The 17,679-nt window shown below is 36.3% G+C and overlaps 3 non-coding genes across 3 annotated transcripts; all 3 read right to left on the bottom strand.

Annotated features, from left to right (window-relative positions):
• Positions 1-1,325: 1,325 nt before the first annotated feature.
• TRNAI-UAU (transfer RNA isoleucine (anticodon UAU)) lies at positions 1,326-1,399 on the bottom strand. The gene has a single exon. It is a non-coding gene; the product is annotated as a tRNA-Ile (tRNA).
• A 12,153-nt stretch (positions 1,400-13,552) lies between these two features.
• TRNAI-UAU (transfer RNA isoleucine (anticodon UAU)) lies at positions 13,553-13,627 on the bottom strand. Its single transcript has one exon. It is a non-coding gene; the product is annotated as a tRNA-Ile (tRNA).
• Positions 13,628-13,774: 147 nt separating this feature from the next.
• TRNAR-UCG (transfer RNA arginine (anticodon UCG)) lies at positions 13,775-13,849 on the bottom strand. Its single transcript has one exon. It is a non-coding gene; the product is annotated as a tRNA-Arg (tRNA).
• Between the last annotated feature and the right edge of the window lie 3,830 nt (positions 13,850-17,679).

Raw genomic sequence — 17,679 nt, 5'->3', positions numbered from 1 at the left:
AAACATGACGTTAGTTAAAAGACATCCTTATAAAGAATGCTTCGTATGCTAGAGAGAATGCTTTGTCCTTATAAATAATGCTTTGTCAGCAGAAACATTACATTAGTTAGAATAAGTTAAAACGTCTGCTAGGGAGAGGTTTCTACACCTTTATAAAGAATGTTTCGTTCCCTCTCCAACCAATGTGGGATCTCACAATCCACTACCATTCCAGGCCCAGCGTCCTCGCTGACACTCGTTCCCCTCTCTAATTGATATGGTATCTCACAGTACACCCTCCATCGTAGTCCAGCGTTCTCGCTGACACTCGTTCCCCTCTCTAATCGATGTGGTATCTCACAATACACCCTCTTTTGGAGTTTAGCGTCCTCGCTGACACTTGTTTTTCTCTCCGATTGGTATTATAAAAATAATACAAGAGGAATAAAAGTAAAAATAAAAGATTTGGAAATTGAACCTTATAATTGAACACTACCCTAACTTATAAGAGTGTCTTACATGCTAAATTCAAATTAGAATAGGATTCTAATAAGGTTTTTCTATTAATAAATTGAAACATGACGTTAGTTAAAAGACAAACAATGTTATCATTCGTGAAACTGACAGTAAGATAAGTTGGAATTTCAAGTCAACAGAGGATTCCTTTCCGGTCGGTTCTCATAAGTGGAGGAGAGAAAAAGTATCCCGACAGTATGAATATAATTTGGACACAGCTCGAAACCATGCCCTTTTTTTCAACTATAAAAACTAACCATTCCTCGACAACTACAAGCCAAAATACACAACTAGGCCATGGCAGGCAACAACAGACACAAGAAGCCTGGCTTTTCATTTTCAATCTGCAGCCTATTCAAAAGCAAAAATGGTAGAAAAAGAGACTGTTTTAACCCTACTGATGCCACTCTTGATGAGGACTTGAGTGTCAATAAGTCGTGGGCGAGCGATGAGGACGAACGCCACAATTGGGTTGCTGTGTCGGGTATTGACCAAAAAGCTGAGAAGTTCATCATAAAGATCCATCAGAGTCGTGTTTTAGAGGTCGAGCGCTAAATTGATGGTATAGTTATCTGTCGAGCATTTCAATTGTAATTTGCATTTCAATGGTCTTAATAAGAGTGTTCATATGATCTAATAACCCGATCAACTTAGACTATCGAACCCAAACTATAAAAAATGAGTTGGGTTAGATTTTTTCGATAACCAAAGTTGGCATATTAATTAAGAGTGCTTGACGTTTGTATTTAATGTTAGTGATGCGTTATGATTATGAAAGTTTGATATTTGAGTTACAACTCAACCCAACCTTCAGGGCTCAACTTTAGTATTGGTTCTAGCGGGGCTTGAACCCGCGACCTTCGGCTCATAAGACCAACGCTCTAACCAACTGAGCTACAGAACCTTGGATGCTTTAATTAAATCAATACTTAAATGAAAATAATATAATAATACGTACGAAAAAATAAGTTTTAAATAAATGGTTTCTTTAAAGCTAGATGCAAAATCGAAATCGTACCCATAAGTCGAAAGCTACCACGACTCGCATTCTCGAAAGCTACCACGACTGTTTTCTCTAAATTGAGCGGTCAAAAATGAAAATTTGCTCGAGAAGAGATTAAACTCATTATATTTGAAGAATTATCTAAAAACATTTGCCAAAAAAAAAAATTTAAAAAAACTTCCAACAAAGATTTGTGGAATTTAACGGTAGTTTTTTGGGGTGCGAGTTTCCTCGGACCTTTTTCCAAGCTCAGATGGAGACAAATAGTGTTTACGAATCTTTTGAGTACAAAGACCTAACCGTTGATTATGTTAAAGATATTTAGTACTAAATTGTAGTTTATCATATATATCATATTTGATCTTTTATTATACGCAAATATCAAGATATTTGCCTTCCATTATGGCTTACTAGAGGTATCTCTCGATTTATTGCTCTTTTCATTTATTACTCTTTTCATATATTTGTAATTTAAGAAAACTTTCACACCATTTAGATACGGTGGTTTTAGCAAATATTATCAGATTCGTCACGACACTGCGTCCCAATCTCTTTCTTGTCGGTGTGTGTTCGTCGAAAAATCTCGTTGGTGGTGTTTTGGGGAGGCTAACAATCGCTTGGTGTGTCGTGTGAGTGGGTTGTGATGGAGGGAGCGTGGTCTGTTTAGTGGGCTAGGATTTCGACACCCGCCAGAATTCTCGCGTTCTCCGGCGACTGACGTAAATTTTATATTAAAGAAAAGAAGTATTGAGTGCACATGCAATTTAATGATTCGTCTAGAAAATGTGTAATCTATTGTGCTCGGGTCGAATTCATTTTTTGTGGTACTATAGTTCACCTCGATTTATTATGCCTATGTCTAACTATTTGATAATTTCTTTTCTTACTAATTCCTTCATGTTGGGTTTAGTCTGCGATGTAGTTCGATTTATTTGAATTGACCTTCCTATAATTGAATTTTATGCATGCAAGTGATGGACTAACTCCTTTAATATCTACTAATTTCTAGTTGTGTCTAATATGATGCAAAATTAATGGTAAATTTATAGGTTTGTCATCTATTTCGTTAACTTTCTCTTGGCAGTGACTATTGTTGTTTATCGGTAGCTTACCCATTTGGATGTCAAAATTTCATAAGGATACTTGTTGACTCTGTATCACTGCATCATTCTTAAATATATACTCCTTTATCAGACTTTCCAAAGATGTTTCAAGAAATTGCTTCTCTTGTCGAGCTCTAAAACCGGAAGGATGATTCGCCCTGAGTTGAGCTTGCTGATTGTATGTATTTTGATTGTATTGAATGGTTCCTCCTCCTCCCTAGATTGTAAGTGTTCGAAAATGATTTTTTTTTTTCCTGGTAGCTTTGATTTCCCACGTAAAAAATTGTAGCTAGATTACTAGGTCAAAGATCAAATGTATGCTCGTCTCCCTGTACACATAGGACTAAGTTGTTGCTTAGGTTATCATTGCAACTTGCATCGGTGCTTTCACTACTAGTCCCTAGCCCATGTTAAAGCTCGTAAGATATTAATCATCGAAGCTTACTAAGCATTGATCGAGGTTGATCCATTAACCTCCATTAATCCCTTGGCCTTTTTTCTTGAGTTACTCTTCACGTCTGTCTATTCACCATTATTGAATGCTACTCTCATATGCCTTCGTTATACATTCTTGACAAAATGGCTCAATTTGCATAAGCATCCACTGCTTGTTTTTGTGGCATTATTAAAATCCTTGTAAAAGATTTCTGTTGTTATAAAAAATCAAAAGCTTAAAAGAATATGCAATGGATGAAAATTGGATTGTATGTGTATTTTTTACCCTTAAACAACATAAGTGGAATAAAAAAAAAATGCAAATGACGAAAATGAACAAAAGAATTAAACCAATAATAATAATAATAGTTAGCAGGTACATAATTCAACCTTTGATACATGAGCTTGTGTGCAATGTCGGTGCACCTGTGTCGTGCGACACTGTCCTTGAGAGACGCATTCCAAAGTAAGACTCTCGAGATACTCATGCTGCAATGCTCTCACACACTGTGATACACGTATGTGCCACAAGGTAGCTCATTTAGGCAACAGGGCTCGGTGGTGGTTGATAGCTGACACCATACCCCTCCCCCTATAGTACATTTTGAGACATTTTTAATTTTTCTAAAGTAGACGTCATTTACATGAGCAGCCATTCGACCCTGTAGAGAATCCGTCTTATATTTGATTGACACAAAATTTTGTGATCTTTCATCTTTCATATAGACAAACATAACTTCAGAGCTGCATGGTGAAACTCATAACAAAACCTCGACTTCTAAGGTTATAGCTCGAGGGCCCTATTTTGTAAAGTCACATACATACAAACTTGTGAACATATTGTGAAATTAATGGGTGTTGGATTGATTTTAATCGTGCGAAAATTTGTTGTTTTTTTTTTTTCATTCATTCATGTTTTGATTGCATAGTCTCATACATTAAGTTTGTCTCCTTTCTAGATAATAATAACACTTATTGTACTAAAAAAAAAATAGTAATAAAACCATTTTGTATAATTTTTACATGTATAATGAATATTGGTTCTAGCACGGTTCAAATCCGCAACTTTTGAATCATAAGACCAATGCTCTCCAACTGAGCTATAGAACCTTGGATGCTTTAACTAAATCAATCCGAAAAAAAAAATAATAACATTAAAAGCTTGTTTCTTATTTACAAACATACAAATTTTATACAAAATTATAACTTATGTGAGTTGTGAAACAAATAGTCAATCGTGTGAGTTGCTTCCCCAAAATCGATGCAAAATCGAAACCGTACCGATAAAGTCGAATGCTACCACAACTCCCAAATGAAGTTTCTCCTCGAGCGACATGTAGTTACTATGTAATACTCAATTTTAGAAAAATTTATGTTTTTAATTTATGTCGAGAAAAGAAATATCCTTAAAAGGAGTAGAAAGAGAATTATTGGATGCTATTCTTTCTAATATCTCATATGCTTCTTTAGATGTTCTTAAAAGAAGGACTCCTTTCGTGGAAACATCCCCCACTTGTTTTGCTTTCTAATGACCCCTTTCATTATCATTCGCCCCATGAGTACCTAATTTTCTGTTTCTTTTGCTCTTTGCTCTTTTCTCTTGTAATCTCTGGTATAATGTTCTTTCCATTTTCGAATGAAATAGAAATTTTAGACTAGAGTTATTAACGTGTTGCTCTACAATGGCAATTGAGAAAAATAAAATTTTGTTAAACTTCCCGACAACAGTGCAAAAAACTTATCGCGTGTGAATGTATATAATAAAATGATGTAAGAATCACAAGTACAAATGCAAGTATACATTATCCAAAGCTACTAGAAGTTGTTCTCGATCGCTTCTGGTGCGTTCTTCTCGACTCTGCTATTGATCATTATGGGTCCCTTGCTTTTGCTATGTCCCCACGAATATTTGCTTTTGCCCTTCTCCTTAAATTTAGAGTCAATGGAACTCTACACGTGTTGGAGAGCTCACGCCACACCTCAACCATTAGTAAATTTTGAGGCATTTCTAATCTTTCTAAAGTCGATGTCATTTTAGTGAGCAGTCATACGATCCTCTAGAGAATCCTTCTGATATCTAATTGACACAAAACTTTGTTATCTTCCATTTTTCATATAGACAGAGTTAACTATAGAGCTACGTGGCGAAACTGATAACAAAACCCCGATGTCTAAGGTTATAGCCCAGGGGCCCTACTTGGCCCTCTCTGTGCTTGTATTCGACACTTCTATTGCATCATTCTTTCCGACCTTTTTTCTGCATTAGCTGAACTTTAATGAACACTCTTCTTGGTGTGTTGGATGATGCAATGTTCTCCTTATTCGCATCATGACACTTATCTGTCTCGACCCTCACGTGACCGGATGAGCCCGACTTGAGGGTCACTACCTTGTCGATTTGCATGTGGAGAACAACCTACTTGTCTTCTTAGTGAGAGTTGTGTGATCGACAGTTTAGTTGGACTACCTTGCGAAACAGATCGTCTTGAGAGGGGGTGTAGGTTTACACGGGTAGTTGTAGTAGCTAGCAAGTACAAGAGGGGTCACAAGAGGGGTTCTGGTTCCGGGTCAGGTGCTGGTTCCCTAGGGTGACCAACTAACCTGCCATGAAAGAATAGAGTAGGCAAGCACATACAACATTATCCTCACTAGAAATAGAGTTATAAGAGGTAACACCTCGACCAAGGACACTGATGCCGACTGCGTAAGCTAAGTTAGTTACCCCAGTTAGAGAGTAGAAACGGTTACATTTCTAAAACCAGTAGAAAAAAACTTGTGGATACCTATTAGGTTAAGGATGCAATAAAAACTTGCAAGTAGGTTGCTTATCGAGTTTAAATACTAACCCTTCCTTTATTCATTTTTCAAGTGATTGATGTCATTGCTCGAGGTGAGGGGTGCTCGAGAGCTCTATAGCCACAAAGATGTTGAGAATTATTCAGAGGAGTAGTCCCACATTGGCTAATTAATAGGAAGATCACAGGTTTATAATTAAGGAACACTATCTCTATTTGTGTGAGGCCTTTTGGGGAAGTCAAAAGCAAAACTATGAAAGTTTAGGCTCAAAATAGACAATATCATACCATTTTCATTCATTCATTTTTTCATTGCATAGTCTGTTGTCTCAACTTGATGTTCAGATCCTCGAATTTCGAGTTGTGACACTGAGTTTGTTTCTTTTCTAGACCATGCCAATTCAAAATTATTTTTCCGAAAAACATTAATACTGAAAAACGAACTCCGAATAGAGTTCGCTCTTCCTTTCAATTTTAAGTTAAATTATATAGAATTATGGAGAAACTTAGAAAGTTGAAGGAAATTTAAGTTTGAAAATTTAGGTATAAAAGCCCATAAATGGCCGAAAATTTCCTACAAAGATATATGGAATTATAGTAGTTTTGTTCTTAAACATTTAAGGTTCTATAGCTCATAGCTTAGAGCCGAAGGTCATGGGTTTGATTCCCGCTAGAACCAAATATTGATTATATATGTATAAAATATACTAGTACCTTGTAAATTTATAGAGTAGTTACTATAATACTAGCTACTCTTGTGTCCATGCTGAATCTTTTACGACTTGATAGCTGATGTGTAATGTCAGTACACCCGTTCCGTTTGACACTCTTCTTGAGGAAGACGCTCGAGATATTCATCTTGCACGCTCACACACACTGTAATACATGTATTTGTCACAAGGTAGCTAACTTAGGCCACATTTCTAATATTTCTAGAGTACACGTCATTTTGATGAGTAGTCATATGATCTTGTAGATAATTCGTCTGATATCTGATTGACACGAAATTTGTCTAAGACAGATCTCGTCACCTCATTCTTTCCAACCTTGTTTCTGCTGCACCCGTTCCGTTTGACACTGTCCTTGGAATATCAATTTCAAAAGAAGATGCTCGAGATACTCGTCCTGCGACGCTCACACACAATGTTATACATATATGTGTCACAAGGTAGCTAACTTAAGCCACCTCATTCTTTTCAACCTTGTTTCTGCTCCACCCATTCCGTTTGACAGTGTCCTTGAAATATCAATTTCAAACGCTCGAGACACTCGTCCTGCGACGCTCACACACACTGTAATGCATGTATGTGTCACAAGATAGCTAACTTAGGCCACCTCATTCTTTTCAACCTTGTTTCTGCTGCACCCGTTCTGTTTGACACTGTCCTTGAAATATTAATTTTAAACGCTCGAGATGCTCGTCCTGCGACGCTCACACACACTGTAATGCATGTATGTGTCACAAGATAGCTAACTTAGACCACCTCATTCTTTCCAACCTTGTTTCTGCTGCACCCGTTCCATTTGACACTGTCCTTAAAATATCAATTTCAAAGGAAGATGCTCGAGATACTCGTCCTGCGACACTAACACACACGGTAATACATGTATGTGTCACAGGGTAGCTAACTTAGGCTACATTTCTAATCTTTCTAGAGTAGACGTCATTTTGATGAGTAGTCATACGATCTTGTAGATAATTCGTTTGATATCTGATTGACACAAAATTTGTCTAAGACAGATCTCGTCACCTCATTCTTTCCAACCTTGTTTCTGCCTTAGCTTGGCTTTAATGAAAACTCTTCTTGGTATCTTAGATGATGCACTATTCTCCTCAGTCACATCATGAAACTTATCTGTTGTTAAGAATGAAAAGCTTTGATACCATGTTAAGAATGAGAAACAGAAGTGTGATTGAAAGTCTGATCTTCATAGTAGGATAGAAACTACCAACCAACTCGTAGTAAGAGAGAATATACTAGACCAGATCCCGAAAACAAGATAAAATATACCAAATCCTGGAAATTAGATAAAATATACTCTAACGAATTCCTAAAAGATAAGGGAAAATATCCTAACCGAGTAGGAGTATATTAAAATATATTCCTGTACTAACTTTATATCTTAATTCAAATTTCATAATACTACCCTCAAGTTCTAATACTCTCTGTCAAGTTCAAGTTGAAGAGTATATATAAATCACACCCAACTTGTCTTTTAGAAAATCAAATACGGTCTTACCAAAGCTTCATAGAAAACATCTGTCAATTTAACTCTAACTCTGAACAAGTATTTGCTCATGATTTGGACATATTGGTTTGTTTTTTAGACTTCAAATAAATTAATGAACTTCACATGAAGATGCAAAACTTGAAACATTGGTTTGCTTTTTTACTAGTAAGATGCAAAACCGAGATGATCTGGACACTTTGGTTTGCTTTTTGGACTTCCAAGAAATTATTGAATTTCCAACAAAGATGCAAAACCTAGAAATAGACCGCCTTTGATATATCTAAGAACTCGATGAGATGCTTCTTGGTTCATGAACAAATGATTTATTACAGGGTTGGTAATTTGTCCCATTTAATTTGATTGGAACAAAGTGAATATCTTTGCCGATTAGAGTGATGAATATAATAAGGATGTGTTAAATAAACATATGAAATTTTGAAGCTGAATTTGGTTGATTTTGCTATAAGGAAAATTTTGTTATTTAAGAACACCAAGTTCGGTGCTCTGATCAATGTTAAGAATGAGAAGCTCTGATACCATGCTAAAAAGGAGAAACAAAAGTGGGATTGAAAGTCTGATCTTCATTAATGTTCACGACTTTAAATAGGATACAAGCTACCAACAAACTTCTACAAAGAGAGAAAATATACTATTAACCAAATCCTGAAAATAAAATAAGAATATACAAAATATACTACTAACCAAATCATGAAGATAATATAAAATATACTAGTAATACATTCCTAAAAAGAGGGGAAAAATCCTAACCAATTACACGTATATAAAATATATTGCAGACTAACTTTATATCTTAAATCAAATTTCATAATACTACCCTCAAATTCTAATGTCTGTCTCGACTCTCACATGATCAAATGGGTTTGATTTGAGGGTCACCATCTTGTCGGTTTGGGTGTGGAAAACAACCTACTTGTCTTCTTAGTGAGGTTGTTACACCAGACATATGCCTGTGAGTGTTGTGTGATACCTGCTGATTCAGTTGGACTACCCTTGCACAATAGATCCGTCTTGAGAGGGGTGTAGGTTTATGCGGGTAGTCAAAGTTATAGCAAGCACAAGAGGGGCCACTCCCCCAATTTTTGGTGACTTGATTATCCGGTTTGCCAGTTAACCTACCATGAAAGAATAGAGTAGGCGAGCACATACGACGATGTCCTCACTAGAGATAGAGTAATACGAGGTAGCACCTCGACAAAGGACACTGATACTCACTACGTAAGCTAAGTTCGTTATTGAAGTCAGAAAGTAGGAAGGGTTACATATCTAAAACCAAGAGAAAAAACCTGTGGATACCTAGGTAAAGGATGCGATAAGACCTTACAAATAGGGTTCTTATCAGATGTAATTTATACTCACCCCTTCTTTCATTTGCTTTTCAAGTGGCTGATGTCACTGCTCGAGGTGAGGGGTGCTCGGGAGCTCTGTAGCCACAAAGGTGTTGAGAATTATTAAGAGGAGTAGTCCCACATTGGCTAAATAAGAGAAAGATCATGAGTTTATAAGTGAGGAACACTATCTCCATTGGTATGAGGCCTTTTGCGAAAGCCAAAAGCAAAGTTATGAAAGCTTATACTCAAAGTGAACAATATCATAAGTTATGAGAGCTTATGCTAAAAGTGAACAATATCATGTCGTTGTGGATGTTCGCGGCTTCTTACATGGTATTAGAGTCAGACTCATAACTTAATCATGTCAATAGAATCCTCAAGTATCGAACAAAGAAGTTGTGAGCCTTAAAGGTGTAGTCAAAGTAACTCAAAAAGTCTTGAGTCGAGCCTCGATTAAGGTGAGGCTGTTTGAAAACTCAAACGAAGGAGGCTCTAATGGTGCACTTTTGGCTCTAGGTTATAGGTTTTTAATGGTTCTAGAGAGGTTTGAACCCGTGAATTTTAGCTCATAAGACCAATGCTCTAACCAACTGAGCTACATAACCTTAGATGTCTTAAATTAATCAATATTTAAAGGAAAAAAATATATTTACAAACAAATTTTAACTCGTGTGAGTTGTGGAACGAATGGTTAGTTGTGAGCTACTTCCTTAGAGCCGAATGTAAAATGGAAACCGTGCCCATAAAGTCGAATGCTATCACAACTCCCAAATGAAGTTTTTCCTTATGCGGTGTGTAGTTACTATGTAATACTCGATTTTAGAAAAAGATATGTTTCTTTAATTTATTTCGAGAAAAGAAATATTCTAAAACGACTAAAAAAAAAAAAAAAAAGAATTTGAAGACGTAATAAAAGAAGAGAATAATTTAATCAAATAATTTTAAATTCGAAAGGGCATAGATTGTTCAAGAATCTTGAAATTTGAATTTGAAAATTTAGGTTTCAAAACCCATCCAACAAAGATATATGAAATTATAGTAGTTTTTTGGTTAAGCATCAAAGTTGGGTAGAGTGTTGGTCTTATGAGCCAAAGGAAAGGAAAAAAAAAGGGCATAAGTTGAGAACCGAAAGTTTTCAAGTTTTGTATTGCGTCAAGTAGCGATAGAGACACGTCTCAACTAACGTCTTGAGATGCATGTCAAATGTTTCATTAGTGCATGCCACCGACTAGTAAAGTGAACTAACGTACATCTTGACGAGAAAATTAAGAGAAAACCTTATGTGAACGTGAGATGTTGGGGCTGAATGCATGAATCGCTAGTCACTCACTTGACTTGTTCGGGAAGGTACAAGTCATCTAAGTAAGTATCCACGCTCACTTTAGACAATTAATACTTGTAGGGATTGATAAGATTTTTGAGAAACATGTTCTTTAATTTTATTCAAGGCTAGACAGAGAATATGCATAAGTAGAATGCGAGTTGGGCAAAATTGCTCAGTAAGTAAAATGTAAGAAACTACAAAAATGCCCCTCAATGATGAGATTTATAATGAATGTTGATTTAAATGATACTGATGCTTCGGATGATTGATAGATGTTATCTCCCTGTTTAGCTGGTTGTTTGCATGAATGTCTTAACTTATGTTTTGTAGTGCTTTATGCGTACATAGGATATCTCCTAAATAAGCTTGCACGAATGTCTAGATTATGTAAACCATGCTTTAGGTGATCAATATGATAATCTTCCTAGCAATGCATGCATAAAAGAACCAAGCTAAGACTAGGAAGCTAGAACGAGAGTGGATACAAAATGATCCATGCCAGTATATTTCCAATAGACCTAGCACCCTAGTATCATGAAGGAAGGAGATGAATGTCATGGATGATGGAGAAGAAAACCAAAGAAGAGGAAAACCAAAGAGATGAGAGCTTGGTTTAACGCTCACTTTATAGCGATATCAAGTTGGCTTAAGGGTTCATCTTGTTGTCTTTTTTGTCTCTGATTAGTCTCTTATACTCGATATGAACACTATTATAAAATAGGTCTAGAAATCTCATTGAATACCTGATTCATTGGAATTACTTAAGCTATGAGGGATTAGTGAGTCCAACGACATCACTCTACCTCTCACACAACTTGAGGGAATCCTTGTTTCTACGTGAGTGCATATTTTTCCTCTTTAATCACTATTAGGATTAGCTCTTGATGTTCAATATATAGCCGCATGGGCCAATTCTTTCTTCTTAATGACTAGAGCTACTACTCTCTTCTAAACAAATGTTAAGGAGTGTGAAGTCCAAGCTTTGTAGCTCATGTGCCTATGGCTTGGTCTACCCCAACTCTGCTAAGTTGTCCTATCCATACTCTTAAGAATTGCAAGCAGATTCAAGACTCCGACTTTTTATTAAAATGAACCTCTCGTGTTGATATTAATATTGGAATAACTTAGATCGTAACAATCCACCATAATTCAAACCTTCCTACTTTCTTGAATGTGACTTGTTTTCTTCATTTAACTAGATCATGATTCGTTTACTCTTTATATATTGCTTTATCCTTCAAATCAAACTTAATCACTTTTCCTACAAAAACCTCAAAGCTTCCTCTTTATATATGAGAGTTATTTCCTCCAATTTATTTGTAACATTATCAAGGGACTTAACAAAACCCTCCTCTATTGTATAAGCATAATAGATATTCTTGTATTTAGTAAAACTCAAGATACTCGCAAATCAGTTTCCTATCACTTGGTATTCATAATAAATCTTGTTTCTTATAAAGTGTCTTGAGGGTAGTTACATTCATACCCAAAGTTGTCTTAAACTCATTAATATCTTTCATAATTACTCTTAATATCATATATGAGTCTCATATAAATTTTTGTAGTATGTTAAGTATTTTAAGGTCTTGAGTATTTTGGTCATTTACCACCCTAATCATGATTTAAATCCCTAGCATATTCAAATAGCCTTGTAACTTTGTATAATCCCTTTAAACCATGACATAAGGTTCCTAATCAAATTTCATGGCATTAATGTTCACAACGTTTCAATAAAGTGGGAGTACTAAAGAAATCATTTAAATAAGATAAAATATTCTACTAACTAACTCTAAAAGAGAAGAAAAAAAATGTTAACGGACCTATATAAAGATATATTCCAGAACTAATAACAGTCATACACAAAATATATTAATCTACCAATCAACCGTTTGTATTTACTTGAATCATTCAACTTCTCTCTTTCTGTTAAGGAAAGTTTTAGATTTTGCTCCATAGGAAATTTTTCTGGACGTGCACATGTAAGACTTGTGTCTTAAAGAATGTCTCGAGTATACTTCGTTTTAGACATAAAAATTCCTTTTCTAGATCGAGAAAATTCAATGTCTAGGAAATATTTCAAATTCTCTAAATCTTTGATAAGGAATTTCTCGAGCAAACTAGTCTTGAGATGTTGAATTTCTTTGAAATCATTACCTGTCAACAGAATATCATCCTCATAGATAAGAACTGCACTGAAAGAATTACCTTTACTCTTAGTAAATAAGGAGTAATTTGCTTTGGACTGAATGTAGCCTGTATTTTGTAAAATGGTAGAGAACATGGAGAAAAAATTACGAGAAGCCTGTTTTAACCCATAAAGAGATTTTTTATTCATTTCTAGATCAATTAAAATTATAGGAACAAGTGAAGTATGTTGACAAATTACTCTACTATTCAATTTTCGATGTACTCAGAAAATCTCATCTCATAGGAGACGAGCATAGCTATTCGGGATTACAAACATGACTTAAATACCAATTATTTAAGTACAATGCACTAGTAAATAACTAGCTGCTCAACGTGTTAAAAGAGTTATAAGAATGGAGCTTGGAAATTGTTATTGTCTCTATTCTTTTTGCAAATTTTAGTAATATGTTTCCTAAGTATTCCCTCAAGCTCATGTACATCTAATTATAAAATTTCAATTTCAATTATTTTGGGAAGTCTCTTGGATTAGATTCCCAATGTCATGTAAGGCATGATCATCGTTATAATAGTGTACGCATTGTAATACATAAAGCAAGTCTTCCTAGGTACGACACTTATCTGCTGTGTTAAGTGCTTGAACCACTAACTTCCCTAATTGTTTTTTTAATTGGTTTCTGGCAGGGCTTGAACCCGTGACCTTCGGCTCATAAGACCAACGCTCTAACCAACTGAGCTACAGAACCTTAGATGTTTTAAATAAATTAATATTTTAATGAAAATAATATAATTATAAATGTACAAATGATATGTATAGCAAGAGCTGGTCACTAAAGTGTGAACTTTAAAATTAAGTCAGAAATAATATACTTCTACCAATTTAAGTCACCCATCGACTCCCCGCTGGGGATCGAACCTAGACTCTCTGGTTTCGAAGACCAGTGCCTTATCCATTGGGCCACGGAGTCATCAATACATATATATTTTTTTTATTCTCGGCTATTTCCACCTTACTTCTTACTTTCTTTCCTTGTATGTACCTTTTAAATAAACGAATGCTCAAACAACGATTACTCTGGTGCTTTTGTGATAATCTTCAGTCATTGCATTGTCACGATCCAATTTTTTAGATTTCAAATCTCAAACCATGACTAAGAAAAAACAAAGCAAAATAAAATATAAAAATAAAAGTACAACTATTTAAGTCATAAAACACCATAGTACAAAATCCAAAAAAACATTGTAACAAAACAGGTGTTGCCAAACAGCAACGGAACGAGATACAGCATAATGACAATAACAACCCGAAAAAAAAAAAAAACAAAAAGAACTTATGACCCTGGTCGACAGTGCACCTCCTCACCTCGATCAATACTTCAAAAAAAAAAAGAAGGTGAGTATAGATATACTTAGTAAGCTATCTACTTGTTGTTAATAATTGAGTGACGCCTCGTTGAAATTATGTGGTAAAAATGAAATCTCGCACAACAAAGAGTTCAACCATAGCTTCAATTTTAAGAAATATCTTTAATCTTGAAGATAAATTGAGGATAGAAATTCAATCATAAATACATATAAACAATAAATAACTTCCAGGGGAAATTCGTGTCAAGGGTTTAAAGGCGCGAGTCCTTAAAGAAAAATGGTTAGACGGTGTTGTTAGAACTGCACAACAACTCATATACTCGATCTAGATGAATATAAAGAACCCGAGATATAAAATGTAAAGATGAATATTGACTAAAGGTTTATAGGGAGAGAAAATAAAGAAGGTATATTTTCAATTTACTAACATACTATATAGTTTAATTTACTATAAATAACTTTACTAAGTATAGTTATCTACCGTATATAACCATCTAACCATCTACCATCTCAGTCATCTATATATATATATGATCATGTATAAAGTAAGCTATAAATAAGTAGCAGACTGAATGACCTAATAATTCTCTCATTTGAAGACTCATTCAGTCATCTTCTTATTGTCTAATTATTTTAGATAGTTTGTCATCCCTATCATCTTCTTCCATACTACCGCTATTACCACATACTCAGTCTCAGTACATGAAAGAGTGACATAACTTTGAAACTCGGACATCCAGCTCATTGTTGTTCTATCTATAGTTTGGATTTATCCAGATGTGCTCTTAGTAGAATCTTTATCTCCACTAAAATCAATATCCAAAAAACGTCGCAGAACTGTTTTGTCATTGTCTTAACAAAGTGAAGTACTAGATGTACCTCTAAGATATCTCGAAAGAAATTTCATAGTTTCACAATGTTATTTCTCTAGTTTACCATGTACTTACTAACCACTCCCACTCCATGTGTTATATCAAGTCTAGTGCTGATAATAGAAAACATCAAATCCTAACGGCAGAAACGTATGGAATTGATGTCATGTACTCATGTTCTTCAACTGTCTTGGGAGAGTGGTCTTTGACAATTTAACAGAGTTTGCAAAAGAGGCAGTCCTCGGTTTGGCATCATTCATTCTGAATTTTGACAACACCTTATCAATGTACTTCTCTTATGATAGATTTAATGTGTCAATAGATTTATATCGAGAAATCCTCATCCCAAGAATCAACTTCTTTACACTCAAATCTTTCATCTCAAATACGAAAAAGATACTTGGCTTCAAGTGGTTTATCTCTCTTATTGGATCTTATAATTAGTAAATCATCTGCATACATCAGTAAAAACTGATAAACTTAATGAAGATAAGTTTGCAAAAGAAAAAAAAATCAGTATAATGTTTAACTGAAAATAAAGATAAAATCTTAACCCAAAGCAGAATATCATGCCAAAACAAAGAATCTGGCATGAGATCATATCTATGATATGACATAAGATCATATCAGTCATACATAAAAATAACAGCTAAATCTTTTTCAATATTCCCTCCTTTCAACTAATAACCACATAAAAATAGCAACTAAATCTTTTTCAATATTCCCTCCCTTCTTATACTAATAACGCACAACTAAATCTTTTTCAACATTTTCTCCCTTGAACCGATGACATGACGAAGTCTTTAGAACAAACTTCAGGATCTTGACAGACACCAAGCAACATGGGTAGCTTCTCAAACAGAACTCGAGTCAAAGGTTTTGTCATGATATTAGCCACTTGCTTAGTATGACAATTTTGTAACATCACAGTTTCATCTTTACTTAAATCACGGAGGAAGTGGAAACAATCATCAATGTGTTTGCATCGACCGAGAAAGACTGAATTTCTGGTCAGCTTAATAGTGGAACATAGAGAGTGGAAATATCGCAACGTCAAGATCAGTCATATCAAATGCCTTCATCGTGGATTCCTTAAAAAAACTCAACAAAGCCTCATCGTTTCCAGTAAACATGAGCTCCTCTACATAAACACATATAAGTAAGAAAGTACCTTGTAATGACTTCTTGAAAAACAGAGTATGTTCATAAGGACACATTTCAAAACGGTTGTACCACGCACGTGGTGGCATTGAAGGAACTCTCACTGGTGGGATCTCGAAGGATTCAAGTGGCGGGGGTGGGTGCCTCCACTCAAGAAGATATCCGGCGACAAGCAGAATCTGAAGCAGACGGTCTGCTTTTATTACTGCTTCCAAGAGCTTGCCTTTTTCAGGCAATGGCTTCTTTGGAACCAATTCTACGGCGGCCTGCGACTGTGCTTGTGGTGGCTGAGCTAGGGCGAACTGTGGTGGAAGAATTGATCAATGGCAGGAGACGATACAATGCTTTCTTTGCAATCCGATGTTATGTAAAACCTAAGGTTTTTCTTTCTTTAGCTCTGCACGTTTTCATTAGTTGATTGAATACCTTCGTTTGACCATTTGACAAACACGTCGAATGGATTATCAAATTTTTAGATGGCAATTTTGTAGGAAGTGGCACAGATTTAGTTGGCCACTCTCTACGCCGCCGCCAAGTGCCACCATCTCCATCACCACCACGAAGAGGCCGACGCCGTGATGACGGGTGTCGAGTTGTCGTTGAGCGAGTGATCAGGGAGACAACGACCGCCATCGTTCAGTATCTGACGTTGACAAGGTCCAACTACAACAAGTGGACCTTGTTGATACGCATCAACCTACAGGCGCAAAGGTTATGGCACGCTGTCGAGCTAGAGGAAGGAGAAACGATTGAGTACCAGGAGGATCGGCTGGCGTTCGCCGCCATATTACGATCTATGCCCCCAGAGATGCTGGCGTCTCTCTCCACCAAGCGCACTGCACAATCGGCCTGGGAGGGAATCAAATCCTGTCGGGTCGGTGTACAGCGAGTGCGGGAATCCAACATCAAGCAACTGCGGAAGGAGCTCTCAAAGATCCGATTTAAGGACGGTGAAACCGTCAATGATTTTTCAATGCGGATCACGGGGCTCGCCAACAGCATCACCACTCTCGGTGGCAGCATCAGCGAGACAGAAATCGTGAAGAAGATGCTACAGGTCGTCCCCGATCACCTCGAGCAAGTTGCAATTTCAATCGAGACATTGCTTGATGTAAACGACCTAACGGTGGAAGAGGTGACCAGAAGACTGCGTAACGTCGAGTAGCGGAAGAAAAATACCGTTTCAGCTGTCGACAAGGAGGGTCGTCTACTCCTCACTGAGGAGGAATGGCTTGCACGCCTAAAGCTCCGTGATGACACCGGTGAGAGCAATGGGCCCTCCAGCCGCAAAGATGGTAAGAAGCCATGGAAATCTCGCGGGCGCATGCGCGGGAAAGAGGCGGATCAAAAGAAGGAACCAACTAATGACAGGCCAATCCAGTGCTCGTACTGTGGGAAGA

The sequence above is a fragment of the Cucurbita pepo genome, chromosome 6, assembly GCF_057944985.1.
Source record: "Cucurbita pepo subsp. pepo isolate OVF chromosome 6, ASM5794498v1, whole genome shotgun sequence".
In the NCBI taxonomy this organism is placed as follows: domain Eukaryota; kingdom Viridiplantae; phylum Streptophyta; class Magnoliopsida; order Cucurbitales; family Cucurbitaceae; genus Cucurbita; species Cucurbita pepo.
The sequence above is the reverse complement of the archived record's forward strand: the minus strand, read 5'-3'. Positions and strand labels throughout refer to the sequence as shown.